The following is a 15,496-nucleotide window of genomic DNA, read 5'->3' as shown; positions in this document are numbered from 1 at the left end:
AATAAATAAATAAGTAAGTAAGATTCTAGAAAAAAAAAATTTGCTTTGTACCCCATGAATATTTATAACCAATAAATAAATAAATAAATAAATAAATAAAAATAAATAAATAAATAAATAAATAAATAAGTAAATAAATAAATAAATAAATAAAAGGTGCATTCAGAGCTGATAAAGAATAAATGGGCAACTGACACAAGTGATTATTTCAGGGGCACTTTAAGGCATTCCCTCTCAACGGAGGAAGAGGATACATCATCAATGAACTGCATGGAAATGGAAAAGTCAAATAATAAAACCAAGTAGGTGACTTAGTTCTAAAAGCATAGATATATACTTCTAAGTATAATTTAGTTGAAGTTCAACACAAAACTGGTGTACTATGTTTTCAAATTATAGGCAGGAATAGTAATTGAGATCCTACCCTTCCTCAGGATTTATAAATCCCCCAAACAAACCTAAGCAGATTATATTCACATACTGATAAAATTAATTGTGGTAGATGAGTGGTTCTTGAAGTTATTGTTTTTTAGTTTGTTTTTTCGTTCTTTTTTTGTTTTTTTTTTATTTTGATTTGTTTTGTTGTGCTTCCTTACCTACTCTTAATTAAATATTCATGGGTGTGATTTCAAACGCAGGCTTCACAAGGGTGAATATAATGCTGCAACAGTCTTTTCAGACTCGATGTTTATTGGAATTGACATGAACTATTTGAATGTATTGGGTAAAACCATTGTGTTCCCAATATATACCCAATACAATTATTTGTCTCTTCTTTCTTACTATTACTTACCTAGTGGTAGAGAGTGTGGGGGAGTGTTGGTTAATTCCATTACAGTTTCATTCTCCCAGAACCCAATAGCTGACCTGAGCTGCCTATCGCCCTAGCGAGGCCAGCCTTCCCTTCCTTCTTTCCACTACCTACAATGCTCTCCTACTTGCAAATGTATCTTTGGGTGTCCATTAAGTAGAGTACAATGGCTTTGTTCTGGATGGGTACAGTAGTGTAGACTGTGTAGTTTCTTCAGCTGTAATCCACTTTCACTATGTCTGCAGCATGTGCGTCAGCAACCTATGCATAGGAGGTTTGAGGTGGTGGTGGCATAGCTCTCCGGTGGTGAGCTCGATGTGTTGGTTTTCAGGCTGGGATGTGCACATGTTCACTATGTCAGTCATCTTGGGAGCTGGTTTACTGATGATGAAGTTGCTGGATTGATTTTCAGGCTGGGAGTGTAGGTTGTGGTGTGTCAGGGATTCCAGGCTGGTTCATCCGTGGTAGGGTCACCATGCTGATTCTCTGACTGGGTGTGGGTATTCCAGGTGCACATCAGCCTAGTTCTTGCTCACTTGTATGCATGTGTATGTGATAGCTCAAAGACTCGGGGGTAGGCTGGTTCATCCGTGGTAGGGTCACCATGCTGATTCTCTGACTGGGTGTGGGTATTCCAGATGCACATCAGCCTAGTTCTTGCTCACTTGTATGCATGTGTATGTGATAGCTCAAAGACTCGGGGGCAGTTCCATCAGAAGTGTGACAGCTGGGCTGTTGCTCTGAGTCAGGGGTGTGGGCACTTTTTGGCTCAGCTAGGTGGATTCAAGTCTCTTGGGAACCAGTCCTTTGTGCTACTTCTTAGGGCCAGGTGTGATATCATACTTCTCTCAGAGGTTTGGGAGCAACTCTGCCAAGGGCAGGTTTGCTGAGCCTCCTCTTGGCTGGTGGGTGAGGCCACTAGGCAAGACTGTTGAGGGTGAGACCACCTAGCTGCTCCCCTTGGGCACAGAGAACTCAGCCTAGTGTAGGGTATAGGGGGCATTAGGGAGTCTGGCCATGGATGCGGGGGGGGTGTCAGTTCAGCTGGTCTGAGATTTACTTCCTAGAAATGCAGGACTGGAGTCAGGGTTGCTTCTGGGTCCATTTTTAGCCTCTCCTGTGAGGGAGTGTGTTGGCTACTGACCCCAGGGCAGGGAGTGCTCTCTCAGTGGCTCTGGTTTCAAGATGGCACCATTACACAGACTTAGGGCATGAGGATGTGGTATATTAGGAAGTGCTCAGTATGTGCTCCTATTCTGGAGAAATGCAACATGTATATTCTAAGCAGTTCCCCATACTTGGCTTTGGGCTTGCAAGGGCTGTGGAAGCCTCCTGCAATAGGAACTATAGGCCTCTGTAGTTAGCATAGGGGCTGACCCTCTTCCTACCTTTTCTGCACAAAGAAATGTCTTTCCTGTGCCAATCCTAGTGGCAGAGATTTGGTGGCTGAGGCCATGTGCCTTTCTCCCTCTATGCTGCCATCCTGGGCTTTAGTGGTCCATGGTTATCTATCTGTCTTCTGCTGCACTCCTGTGCTTTCCCACAGATGCTCCTGTCAGTATTTAGCTATTAGTTGTTCTGGTCATTTTCTGCGAGAGAAATGTGCCCTGGACACCTATAGTCTGCCATCTTGCTCTGCTTCTTTCTTTTCATGAACTTTTAAAGAACCCTCATATTAACTTTGAATTACTAGCATGTCACATAATACCTTGAGTACTCAATTAATTTTTATTAAATTTGAATTTATGCAGATGGTATTTTTACTTAAAAAGATGTCTCTACAGATATTAGGAAAATACAAAATTCATACTTGCAATGCATAAAAGCATATGAGTCAACTTTAGAATAACATAAATTTCAATATAGAAATAAAAGCAACTGTGATCATAAAATAAGCACATGTATAGAGAAAAAAGCAAGGAACATTTTTATCATGGATTGCTCACAATGAAACTGTTTTAATATGATTTTTTCTAATTTTAATTGATTGTCATGCAGATAAATAATTAAATAAGAGATGTAAGGCTGTGATAAGTCTTATATGGTCTTGGAGTCTCAGAAAAATAGGTTGAAATAAAAACATACCATTTTAATATTTTATTTCATAAGAAACTCAATTAAATGTAGTGTTAAGTTTTTCTGTCTGCACATTTTAATGCTTCTCAGAAATATGAACATCATTTTATAAATATTTTTTTCCAATTGATCAGGTCTGTAACCACTACTACCTCATATCAAATGTTAGAAATGTCAGGCGGGGAGCCTTCAATTTCAGCTTGCAAGGAACTATGTGAATACTAGAAATTAATCAGTGTGTCACTTACAAAAACCTTCACACAGTATTTTCTGACATTTCTTTATCTCAAATCAACTTCTATTAAGACAAATACAGAAAAATTCTAACAAGAATATGAATAGTTAACATTCTATTTTAATATCTCTAAAATATTCCTTCATAGTACAGTGTTAGAACCACTCTCACTTTCAAATCCCCTTTTAAACACGCCTTTCTTTATTTATAAGACCACATCAGGCAATTGCTTTAGAGAGTAGGAATATCATTTGCACTAAAGATAATAGAACTGAAGTCCAGGCATCAGAAATATAAGACTAAAGACCAAACAGAATGGCCAAACAGGATATAGATGGCAAAACTGAATATTTTTAATGCCTTAAAATAGCTAACTGATAACTCATTCAAATTTACTTTTGATTAACCCATATGATTTTACTGTGCCCTCATTCCGTTGCATTTTAAAACCTCCTTACAAAAGTCTTTCTTTGAGAAGTTTGCTGTATTTGATTTAGTGCCAATTAGGGTCTTTCAAAATTATCATCTTTTCTAGTTTATTCATTGTAGACATTCTTTATTTTCCTTATAAAGTATAGTTTCAGGATTTCATGGCATTGCTACTATGTTATAGACTATAAATAGAACTTGTCTCCCTTTCCCCCCAGCCCCTATAAATTTATTTCTAATGACTGAAGAGCATGTTGAGGCACTAAAAGAAATATGAGTTTTGCAAAGTCCTTATTTTCAGCATAAAAAAAGAACTCCAAATTGTAACCCATTACTTAGAGTTCATTTATTTGCTGGTCTAAGAAAAATGAATAACCTCATTATAGCTCAGCTTTGTCTTACACATACAAGAAATCTTTCAGCATTATGAGGTAGCAGTTATCTTGAGTAAAAAACGAAATTATTCTTTTAGCAGAATGACTTCCTCTCTACTTATTAGGTTGTGTTAAAAGTACATTTCTTACAGAAAATGCCAATGTCTGATGGGGTTTTCAACATACTACATTGAACTGACTGCATATTAAATTAACTGAGTTTTCTGAGTTATCTTTTTGCTCTTCCCATTTTTTTTAACTTTCAAAAGTAGCCCAAATATATTTCATTCTGTTTGCATTTTAGATGTTTTGCCTTATTATAGGTTATATTAAGCCAGAAACTAGACTCTGTGAATACGATTGTCAAATTACTATAATTCAAAAATTATATATGTATATTATTATATGAACAAACAGGAAAGATGTTTTAAATGAAGTTTTATAGTAAAACAAATTCTATGTAGAACAATGGTAGTGGTAAAACAACCATCAAATTTTAATTTCATGGCAGCTGGTACATAAGGTTAGTTTTTTAAGGCAAAATATAGATGGATTTTTGAAAAGATAACCAAATCCACCTTTGGAACAAAGTATATATTGGTGAAAATGTATTGCGAAGAATTTAATAAGGCTGACTTCATACTTAGCAAGTCAGTGAAGAAAGTGCAGTGAAAAAGAAAAACAGAAGGGCAAACTAATTGTATCCAAAGTAATTAATGGCAAAACCCCTCAAATGGCAAAATAGCACGGTATGCCAATAGCCTAGCTAGATATGACAGAATGTTTCATTGGATTTTTTCCATCTTACAAAAAGTATATTTAATAGGTTTAAATCTATTAACTAGAGGTGCATTTAAACATTAAAAATAATAATTAAATTTGACATATGAGATCATGCCTCCAATAACTTTAATGATTTTGGAATACATTTATCAGGAGGCACCATGGTATAAATCATGGTACATAGCTGAGTTTTAAAAACACAGACATCAATAAAAGCAAAACAAATGCTGTGTTGTGTTGAAACTGGTAGTAATTAAATACATTATACTCACACATTTGCAAAAATGGCAAATACTATTTTTCTCATTTCTTTGTTTTGGTTTAAGATTCCAATTTTTAACTTTTTATTATGGCTATTTTTAAACATAGACAAAAGTAGAGGGAATAGCAAAACCAACCATCATAACCTATTTTTGCTTTCTTTGATACCCACCCAAACTTTCCTTTCATGACTTTATTTAAAAACAAATCCCAGACATCATATGTAACAGACAGTAGTTTAATATAATTGCAAAATCATCATCATAGTCAGGCCGGCCCGTGGCTCACTCGGTAGAGTGCGGTGCTGATAACACCAAGGCCATGGGTTCGGATCCTATATAGGGATGGCCGGTTTGCTCACTGGCTGAGCGTGGTGCTGACAACACCAAGCCAAGGGTTGAGATCCCCTTACCGGTCATCCTTTAAAAAAAAAAAAAAAAAAATCATCATCATAGTCAACAAATTAACAATAATTTCTTAATGTCATCTAATGTCAGTCTGTAGGATTTATTAAATTTTTTACTTGTCATAGAAATTTTTTTTTAAAAAAGCCTTTTTCTAGGGCTGGCCTGGTGGTGCACTGCTACAGTGCGCCGCTTGGGAGTGCGGTGGCGCTCCCGCTGAGGGTTCGGATCCCACATACAGACCGGTTCCCGCTCACTGGCTGAGCGAGGTGCGGATGCAACACCGAGGGTTGCGATCCCGTTGCTGGTCCCGGTCTGGGACGGGCGCGACACTGAGGGTTGCGATCCGTTGCCGGACACGAAGAAAGACAAAAAGGGAAAAAAAAAAAAAAAGCCTTTTTCTAATCACGACTCAAATAAAGCTATTTTTAAAACTTTGTTTATATGACTTCCTAAGCTTTCTTTTCTCCCCATTGTTTTTTTTTTTTAATTGTTTTATTAAGGTATAACCAACATACAACAAGCTGTACATATTTAAATTGCATAATTTTATGAGATTTAACATATATATATACCCATAAAACGATCACAATCAAGATCATGAATATGTCCAGTTCTTATTAATCTATGAATTTTCTTTTAATCTGTGACTGTTAATCTCCCCTCCTTCTCTGACCCCCATGCCACATACTTGATATACATTGCCATGTACTTGTTAAAGACATCCAGTCTGCAGCAGTTAACACTCCCCCCCCCCATTTTATTTATAGTGGGGTACAGTGTGTTGTTTCAATACATCCATATACTGCACAATGACTCACTTAGAGTAGATAGCAGAGTTTTGTACCCATTTCTCCAGACTTTACCTTTTTAATATAGTTGGTGTCTATTTCTTTGCCTGGGGTTTTCCTTTAAAGACTCAGAAAAGCTAGTCTAATCTTGGATGGCAAACTGGAATTAAAGCACCTGTGATCAAAATATAACCAAGGAATGACAGCTGATGGTGCAGAAACACCTCAGTTCTCTCACCCCATGGATGAAATGCCTCTGAAGCATATGGTGTCCACCTTTTCCTATTGTTTCCCAATATGATGCGATTAGGCTCTGAATCCCCCTAGTGGTAGCCTATTCATAACGCAGGCTTTACTGTTGTCTTCTTTCCCTCCCCCTCTTCCCAACTCTCCATTTATGGTCCTTGCACTATAATCATTGTCTGTTTCTGGGGAAACCAAAGTAGGGCATTTTTCTTATAGATCTCCTCACTTTCAAGGTTTGGTTAATTCCTAAATTTATTTAACATGATTCCTCTTATGTCCTTAAATTGGTAGTTAATGCTAGATGTTTTCACAGATAACAATGCTTTTCTTTTGGCCATGAATATTTCAAAAATGGGGCTGCATTTTTTATTCATTCCAACAAAATGTTGTATCTGTTTGCAAAGATTTTATTATATATTACATATTACATAAGTTTTAACACTCAATAATTTGGGGGGCATGTACAGGAAAATTTTATAGTTTGAAAATCTGAAATAGTGAATTGCATTATCGGTGCTGTAGACAGTGGTAACATGGGGCTTTTTTTAAATTTAAGTTTTAGGGATAAAGCACTAAAATAAACATTATTTTCTATTTGCAATATGTCTTTAGACAGATTTTGTAAAAATATCCCAACTAAAATTTACATGTAAACGTTTGGTAATTATGTTGAAGAGGGTCTTTAAAAGAGCAACTTTCACCACATTTTAAAATGAATATTTTAAAAGTTTTTTTTTTTTAAATAAAAAGGAGTTTCACTTCAATGGACTTAGAGCATTTTATTTAATGTTCAAAAGTAATGCTCCTTTTACTTATAGTAAGTACACTGTAAGGTAGATCATTTGTAATAAAATATATTCTATGATATAGTCTATGAGTAAATTAAATAATCACAATTAAGAAACAATAATAAAAAATTAAATAATTTAAGCCTATTCGTAAAATTATTAAACTATGTAAAACATAGTCACTTTCAAAGAGTGAAATATTGATGGTGCTGCAAATCCTAAATCTAAAATGATTTGTGAGAGAAAGTGAAAATGTTTGTTCTTTTTTTAATAAGTTGTAATTTTGTTTACCAATAAGACAGTTAGCTATTTGATATAAGGGCATAGGTTTATTTATATTTTATTTATAGTACATAGCAAAGGCCTAACTTAATATCTTGAAGCTTAATAACTTGAATAGGTATAGTTTTCTTAAAACAGAGCATTAAGGGCCGACCCCGTGGCGCACTCGGGAGAGTGCAGTGCTGGGAGCGCAGCGACGCTCCCGCCGCGGGTTCGGATCCTATATAGGAATGGCTGGTGCACTCACTGGCTGAGCGCGGTGTGGGCCGACACCAAGCCAAGGGTTGCGATCCCTTTACCGGTCATGAAAAAGACAAAACAAACAAACAAACAAACAAACAAACAAAAGCAGAGCATTAATGGTGTAAGGTCTTGATTATATGTCATTTCTTTCTCTTATTTACATTTACATTTACTTGCCATTTGTATATTTATGTTCATATTATCAATACTAGCCTGTTCATAGTGAAAAGGGTAGAGATATTATTTGTACCACACCATCATGTCTGCGATTTGTCCGTGACCAAGTGTACCATTCATAGAAAGACTTTCACATTGAAATAATATCCCTTATTACCAGCAAAGACATTTCACCCTGACTTCTTACATATCAAAATACTTTATATTTGGTATTTGATACGTACTAGTTAGTAACCTCTCTTAGCTATTCTCATAATTTCTAGATAATATCATTGTTGATTTATTTAAAATTTAGAGTTCTGTGAGATCCAAACAAACACCTAATTTATTTCCCTTCCTTGCCATTTCTATTTTACAGATTATGGAGTAAAATGTAGAGAGATTAAGTTATAAACCAAGTTGAACATAATGATTTTTTCATTCAACAAAATTGCTTAACTGCCTAATAATTTGCTAGAAACTCTTCTAGGCACTGAAGAGATAGAAGTGAAAATGTTAAGCAAGGACTCTAATCTTTTAGAGTTTACATTCTAGTTAAAAAGAGAAAGACAAAAATCTAAGATCGATATTATTTCAGATAGTAATAAAGGCTAAGATGGTGACAGTCAGATATCATTGTTCAGAGAAAAAAATAATTGAAGTTTACTTTTCTTTTTGATGCAAAAAAATGATGCATGATGTACAACTGTAGAAACACAAGGACTGAAATAATTGCATTCGAATCCACAAGTGAGACTTCAATAAATACATTAAGGCAATGGCTTCCTTCCTTCAGCCACACGGATGTGGTGTACAGCTCAAAATTCATTATAGAAATACAAAGAATTTTATTTTCTATGTGAAATTACATACCTCAATATTTGTTACATGTTATTTGAAAATGTTAACTAAAATTTTAATTATTTTGTCATGACTGCCTTACCTATATTCCAGAATAATCTAAAAATACACATATTCTAAAAACTGATAATCTTGGCTGTTAATGTTAGATGCTTTACCTCCTTAGATTTTGTTTGTGATTTAGCAAAGTAACTGATTGCTTGGTATCCTTTAATGGAGTGGGGGTTTTTTGTTCTTTATTTTCAGGGTTTTTTTTTTTTTTTTTTTGCCATGAAATCTCTCGTTCAAAAAAAGCTTTACCTACATGCCTGATATATGAAACAGATTGAACTGAGGCACCGACCTTGCTTGCCTCTTCTTTTCCCTTGTCCATCAAAAGGTGATCAAAGTAGTCTTAAGGGAATGTCCCTTGAGTATTGCAGCATATAACTGAAAAATAATTACTTAATCCAGTGAGATGTTTCTTAGATTAAAGATGCCTTGTTCAGATCTATTTTCACAGGCATTATACAATTATTATTAAAAAATATTGAACTGTTCAAATAGTTTGCAGGTAGTAAAGTATTAATCTTCTTAAGATGAGATTATTAGAAAATAATTCAGATCAATTTGCTCCTTAATAAAGACCCACAGCAACATTGTCAGAGCAATGCCAATGTCTTATTCTTTCCAGAAAGTTTAGCTAATGCTTATTCTTAGAATATACTGCCTTAAGTCATTGGCTTTGAGCATTGTTACAGTGAACTGTAGAATCTACAAATTCCTCTTATACTTGTGCTAAAATCCATAGCTTTCCTCTTTCATAGAAAAAGGAAGCTTGTTACTGTTATCGTTTTTGTTATTATGTTTATGCTTCTATAACTGAGGTAATACCTTATACAATATTAGTTAAATTTTCAGAAATATTCCTGAATTACTAATTTAAATGAAGCAGGGTGCTATTGCTGAAATGTACTTTAAGCTCACATTATATTCACAATTGCGTTTTTAAACGTAATGTTTTCAGATTAAAATAACTCGACATTGTCATAGGTGGATAGAAAGTTATACCCTTACTATCATTTTGTAAAAATGACACAATCTGTTGGGCACTTAAAAAATATTTTTGGAGCTTCTTGTGTATACCTGTAAACCTCTGCTTAAAGTGCCAATGATTATTTTGAAATTCTTCCTGCTCTAGCATGAAGTGTACATCCTACCAGGTACCTATAAAGGTGGGAATTTTTTTTTTGAGACAGGATGCATTGCCTTCTCATTTTTTTTTCCCCCAGTCACTTTAATGTTAATTGCTTCACAGAGTTAGCATCAGCCTCAGGAAGGAGTTGCTGCTAAGCAACGTATGTGGAGTAAAGTGTCCTCTAACCAGCTCCACATGCTTTTGTGGTTCATTGGTATTTAACTGTTTTATGCTTCCATTGATTCTGATATTTAAATTGCATTAGTTCTATTAATAAATAATAGTGTCATATATATGCTTCTTTAACCATTTGGAAATGCATGTACAGAGATTCAAAAACCTGCTTTTAAAATTGAGATAAGTGAAAATTGTTCTGTAAATATTATTTGGCATCTATAACCAAAAGATGCATCAACAAAAAAAATACACTTTTTAAAAGTTAGCCTTTGCCTTAGGAGAATGACCAACGAGCCTTGGTAAGGGCCAGAATGTAGATTCAGTGCGCTGCACTATTTGGTGAGTGTCAAGACTAACACTCATTTCTCAATCATTGTGTTATATTTTCTATTGGTATAAAACATAATTTTAGCATATTTTTTCTTTTTGTTTTAATAAACACAAACTTTTTATCTTTGTTTTAAATAGCTGGATAAATACCTTCGTGCATTAAGTTATGTCTCACAGAATTAAAGAGCAGTGATATTTATGCTTTTTCACAAACAAGAAACTGAGGCTTATATCTGAGATTTCCAAGGAAATGCCTCAAACAACCTGTATGAACTTCCAAGATCAAAGAATTCATTTTTTCTTGATTCTTTCCACAACTTGATAGTAGCCCAGCAAATAATTTGTTATCCTTAATAATAATAAATGCCTGAACTCCACATTCACATTTGTGGTGCCCTTTTGACCTCCTTAACTTCCTGTAGCTCTACATAGCATTAAAAAATGAGTCGAGTTAATACATGAAATCATTCATGACAGGTACCACCACCGTCTACAATCTCACTCTATGTGTGCTAAATATTTGTCTAATATGTAAGTAAAACAGAGCCTTTATTTAGAGGATGCTCGACTCTGCATCTCAGGAATTATCTATAAAAAATTGCAAGGAGCAAGATAATCTTTTGAACTGTCAGACTTTTTAAACATGAAATGGTTATATTTTGCTTATTTTTGAGAAATCTACATAATATATATGTATATTTAAATTTACAATATATAGAGAGTATATCCCAAATTCATTTCTGAAAAATTATTAATGTATAAATTTTAACAGTTACTTACATAAAAATGTGCGTGTCTATTTCTAGGGTAAAGAAAACGGTTTCTGCAATTTTTTCCTTTCTTGACTTTTTTTTGATGAACTAGAAGTACAATGACTGTATGGGTGAAAATATAACCTGGAAATTTAGACAGTCTGTTATCACTGAAGGATGCTCTTTTTATGGCAACTGAGGAGGAATGAAAGTAATCTTTAGGGAGAAATTATAAACAAATATAATGATAATTTTTAAAATTCTAGATCTTGTAAAAATGGTTATTACTTTCAATTTACTATAAATTTAAAAATTCTAGAAAGATGCTGATTTTTAAAAAATAGAGTAGTTTGTTTACATACTTTCAATTAATAGATTTACTACATTTTAGATCACTCTAAGTTTTTTAAAATGAGATTTGTATTTTTATAGATTTGAAATTTAGATAAAATGAAGTATTGAATATCTTGTTTTGCATTCAAAATAAAACAAAACATGAATTCATTATATATGAAAAATAAAACTAAAATAAGTTACAAATACATATGTTGGCTCTAATGTTGGGTGCATTTATTCAACAGCTATCTGTGGGCATGTACTGTAAAACATATTAAACCTGATGACTATAAGGATTTGAAATGCCAGTTAAGAAGAGTTATTTAAACATGGTTGGGTCAATCCTTCAATTCATCTCTTTTCCTTCTTCTCTCTCAGAGAATTGAAGAAAATAAAAGCAAATAAGAGATCACTAAAAGTTTGGAAAATTAGGAAAAAGTGGTTAGATGAATAGATAAGTAGATTGGGATGAAAAGCACTAAGAGATTTCTCAGTCCTGGAAGTCACGGTCAGAAATAAGGTAATTTTGATTTAATTCACCAGTCTTTCTTTTTTTTCTTTTTTTAAAAAAATTTTATTTAATCCTAATTGATTATGCATATTTGGAGGGTTCAAAGTTGACATTTGTTGATCAAATCAATACTACAAGCATATACCTTGTTACAAATCATACTTATTATTTATGCCCCTTGTCCAATCTCTCTCCATCCCCCCCCTTTCCTCCCCCCTCTAATTACCCTAGATTTTTTCTCTCCTTCTGAAAGAGTAATGGTTACACTGTTGATTTGTTGCCTGGCTGATCCGTCCAATGCTGAGAGATATGTTCAAGTCCCCCAATATGCTTCTTCTGTCACTCTGGAATGAGCTTTGTGGAGAGAGACATCCTCTTTTTTTCTTTGGTCACTGCTGGTGACTCTCCTTGTGTCAATGCACTCCAATGACTGGCAGACCATCTGCACTGTGGTTGTGGCAGCTAGCTGCTTCCGCGGCAGCCATGGTTATTGTGGTAGACATGGTGGGCCACCCACATGGAGCTGATGTTTTGGCATGCTCCTTACCTAGTTGGTGGTGGCACAGGTGGTGTGCCTGATGGTGGGAGGAGGGTCTGGTCCCTGACTCCATGCCTCAGGACCCCAGGTAGGCCCCTATGGTACTGACAGTGTGCCTGGTTGTGGGAGGAGGGCCTGGTCCCTGGCTTCATGCCTGAACTCACCATTATTTTTTATTGGAATTTAAGAAACAGAAAGATAGTAGGGTAAAAAATGGAGAAATACCTTTGTTAATCCTTCCTTGATTGATTGATTGATTGATTGATTATTTATCCATCAGGCATTATCATTTATTCTGTAAACAGCTCTAAGAAGGAAACTTTTTCCATATACAAATATCCAATGGATGTCTATCTCATAATGTGTCAGAGTTCTGTTCCCTTTTACTCCTTATTTAATTCTTGTTTCTCTGTTCCTAAGCATCATTTAGTTGCTCCTTTTTACAAAACCCAAAACCTCTTGTTCCATAAAATAGGCCTTTACTGTCAATCCATCATTTGTTTCCAGATCAACAGCATAACACAGAAAAAGTGTGCCACCACAGTTTCAAACACAGATAAAATCTATGTGCTAATAAGTGGGCAAATGAAAGCTACCAATATCAGAGGAAATACCCACACCTGGAGTGCATAGTTGTAGTTAAATGCCATCAGTCCTCCAAGAACAGTAACACATAGCACTAACACCTTTCTAGAAAAATTACGAGTCTTCCAAAGCAGTTGACAGATGTAAAATGACTTGAATTCTTGGATAAGGTTTTCAGTGCATCTTCGCTGATGTACAAAAATCTGTCTTATTAATGGCAGATGTAGCCTGGTTGAAATGGTGCAGGCTTTTGTCAGGACAACATAATCAGTAGAAGCAGTATCAGAACACACATCTTGACCATGCACCATGCTTGTCTCTCAGGGTGTTATAAATATACATGAGAATGATTTTTGGAATTCTCACCACAATGATTAAAAATGACACTTTTATGACTGTTCCTTGATAGTAGAAGAAAAAAAAATGGCAAAAGAGGAAATGATTGTATGATCCTTTTTATTTTTGTTAAAATAACAAGTAAACATTATCCCAGCTATAGTTATTTGCTGACACAAAAGGATGAGTTTGCTGGTCCAGATGAGGCCAATTACATGGTATCACCCCATACACTGAATGTCTGGAAGAGGATTATATTCCATTTGGCTGACATTTGATAACCTGGTCAGCTCCTGAAGTTTCCAGGCTCAGCAGCAGAGCCACCAGGAGGACACAAAAGATAATGTGGGTGGTGAATGTTCACAGCAGCTAGAACAGCAGGAAAGGAGAGCAGATGCCTTTATTTGTGACTTAGAAAAGTTCAACTGCCAATTTTGTTCTCTTTCTGAGGAAAAAAAAAATCAAGATGAGCAGAATTGCGTGGTAATCGTAGATACAACAGCAACCCCCAGCAAACACTTTATGTTTTCCATTCTGTGTCTAATTCTATGCTGAGGTCGCTAGTATAGTTGCAATGCTGCCATCATGATATCCTGCAAACAATCTCAAAATAACCAATGCCATGAAAATGTGAGTCCAATAGTCGTGATGGATTGGGAGGTAAACATCGTGACCAAAAATAAGGCTGGATATTTTGATACACATGGTCACTATACCAGTATCTGGGAGTCAAAGCATCTTATTTAGGTCATTTGAAGACATTTCCAGTCTAATTTGAGAATATATAGGACATGGATTGTGTTTCTTCCTGCCATTATTCCATTAAACAGATGCAAACATGGAATAAAACCCAGGTGCTTGAAGGATGCAGGAGTTAAACAAAGAAAATGACTTACAGAGTTTTTTACAAAGAGATGGACCTCTTCCAGGGGATGCAGAAGATAGTGGAATGGAGGCTCGCATCTTTGATATCAAAGTTGGAGGAATTACTAAAGAACACCTCTGTTTTTTTAGAGTTATGTCCTTACTCATGATAAAAGGAACCCTTTCCACTGGGAAATTCTTGCCACACATGTTGCCAAAGCTGTTGTAGCTGAAAGAGTCTTCCAGCAGGTCTAGGCCCTGCTAAAGTAGCCCATGGTGGACATCAAACCAGTCCCAAAGGGAAAAAACAGGAATGACCATGTTTTATCTGTACATTTTCCATAAATTTGGGCTCACCACCCTCTTTGCCTGGGACTTGTCTCTGCAGAAGCTGGGTACTTGAAGCCACCTTTTCCCGCACCATGCAGAGATGCAACACCCCGAGCTAGCAAGCCCAGGGCCAGGCAGCCCTGGATATTTATCTTTATTATCTAAGATATAAAACCCAAATCCTTGTTTTATAAATAGGATTTCTCTTGATTAATTGATAAGCTTCATACGAAATTACCAGTGTATATTTAGATTACATATCTTGACCCTTATATCTTAGGGTCTTAGTTCAGGCTGCTGTGATAGAATACCATAGACCGGGTGGCTTAAACAACGGATATTTATTTTTCACAGTTCTTATGCTCGTTTCGGCAGCACATATATTTTTCACATTTCTGGAAGGTGCAAGTCTGAAATCTGAGTACGAGCATGTTTGGCCTCTTCATAAAGGTCCAACTCCTGGTTCACAGACAGCTGCCTTCTCCCTGTATTCTCATATGGTGGAAAGAGAGAGCTCCACTCGCTTTCTCTTATAAGAATACTAATCCCATCATGTGGCTCCTCTCTCATAAATACCTGAACCTAATTTCCTCCCAAAGGCTCCATCTTTTAATACCATCCCATGAAGTAGAAGTTAGGGCTCCTACCCATGAATTTTGAAGAGGACACAAACATGCAGTCCATGACACTTACTAAATAAAGTTATTTTAACTCCTCTCTCCTCCCAAGTAAAATATTTTCAGGAGAGACAGAAAAAAAAGGAGATGGGAAAGTATCATTAAGGTAAACAGGGGGGAACAAAGGACAAAATAAAGAAACA

The 15,496-nt window shown here is 35.5% G+C and overlaps 1 pseudogene; it reads right to left on the bottom strand.

The window, feature by feature from the left end:
* Nucleotides 1-12,987: 12,987 nt before the first annotated feature.
* LOC103607130 lies at nucleotides 12,988-14,150 on the bottom strand (annotated as a pseudogene).
* Nucleotides 14,151-15,496: the final 1,346 nt, after the last annotated feature.

Source organism: Galeopterus variegatus, unplaced genomic scaffold, assembly GCF_000696425.1.
Source record: "Galeopterus variegatus unplaced genomic scaffold, G_variegatus-3.0.2 Scaffold7154, whole genome shotgun sequence".
Taxonomy (NCBI): Eukaryota; Metazoa; Chordata; class Mammalia; order Dermoptera; family Cynocephalidae; genus Galeopterus; species Galeopterus variegatus.
The sequence above is the reverse complement of the archived record's forward strand: the minus strand, read 5'-3'. Positions and strand labels throughout refer to the sequence as shown.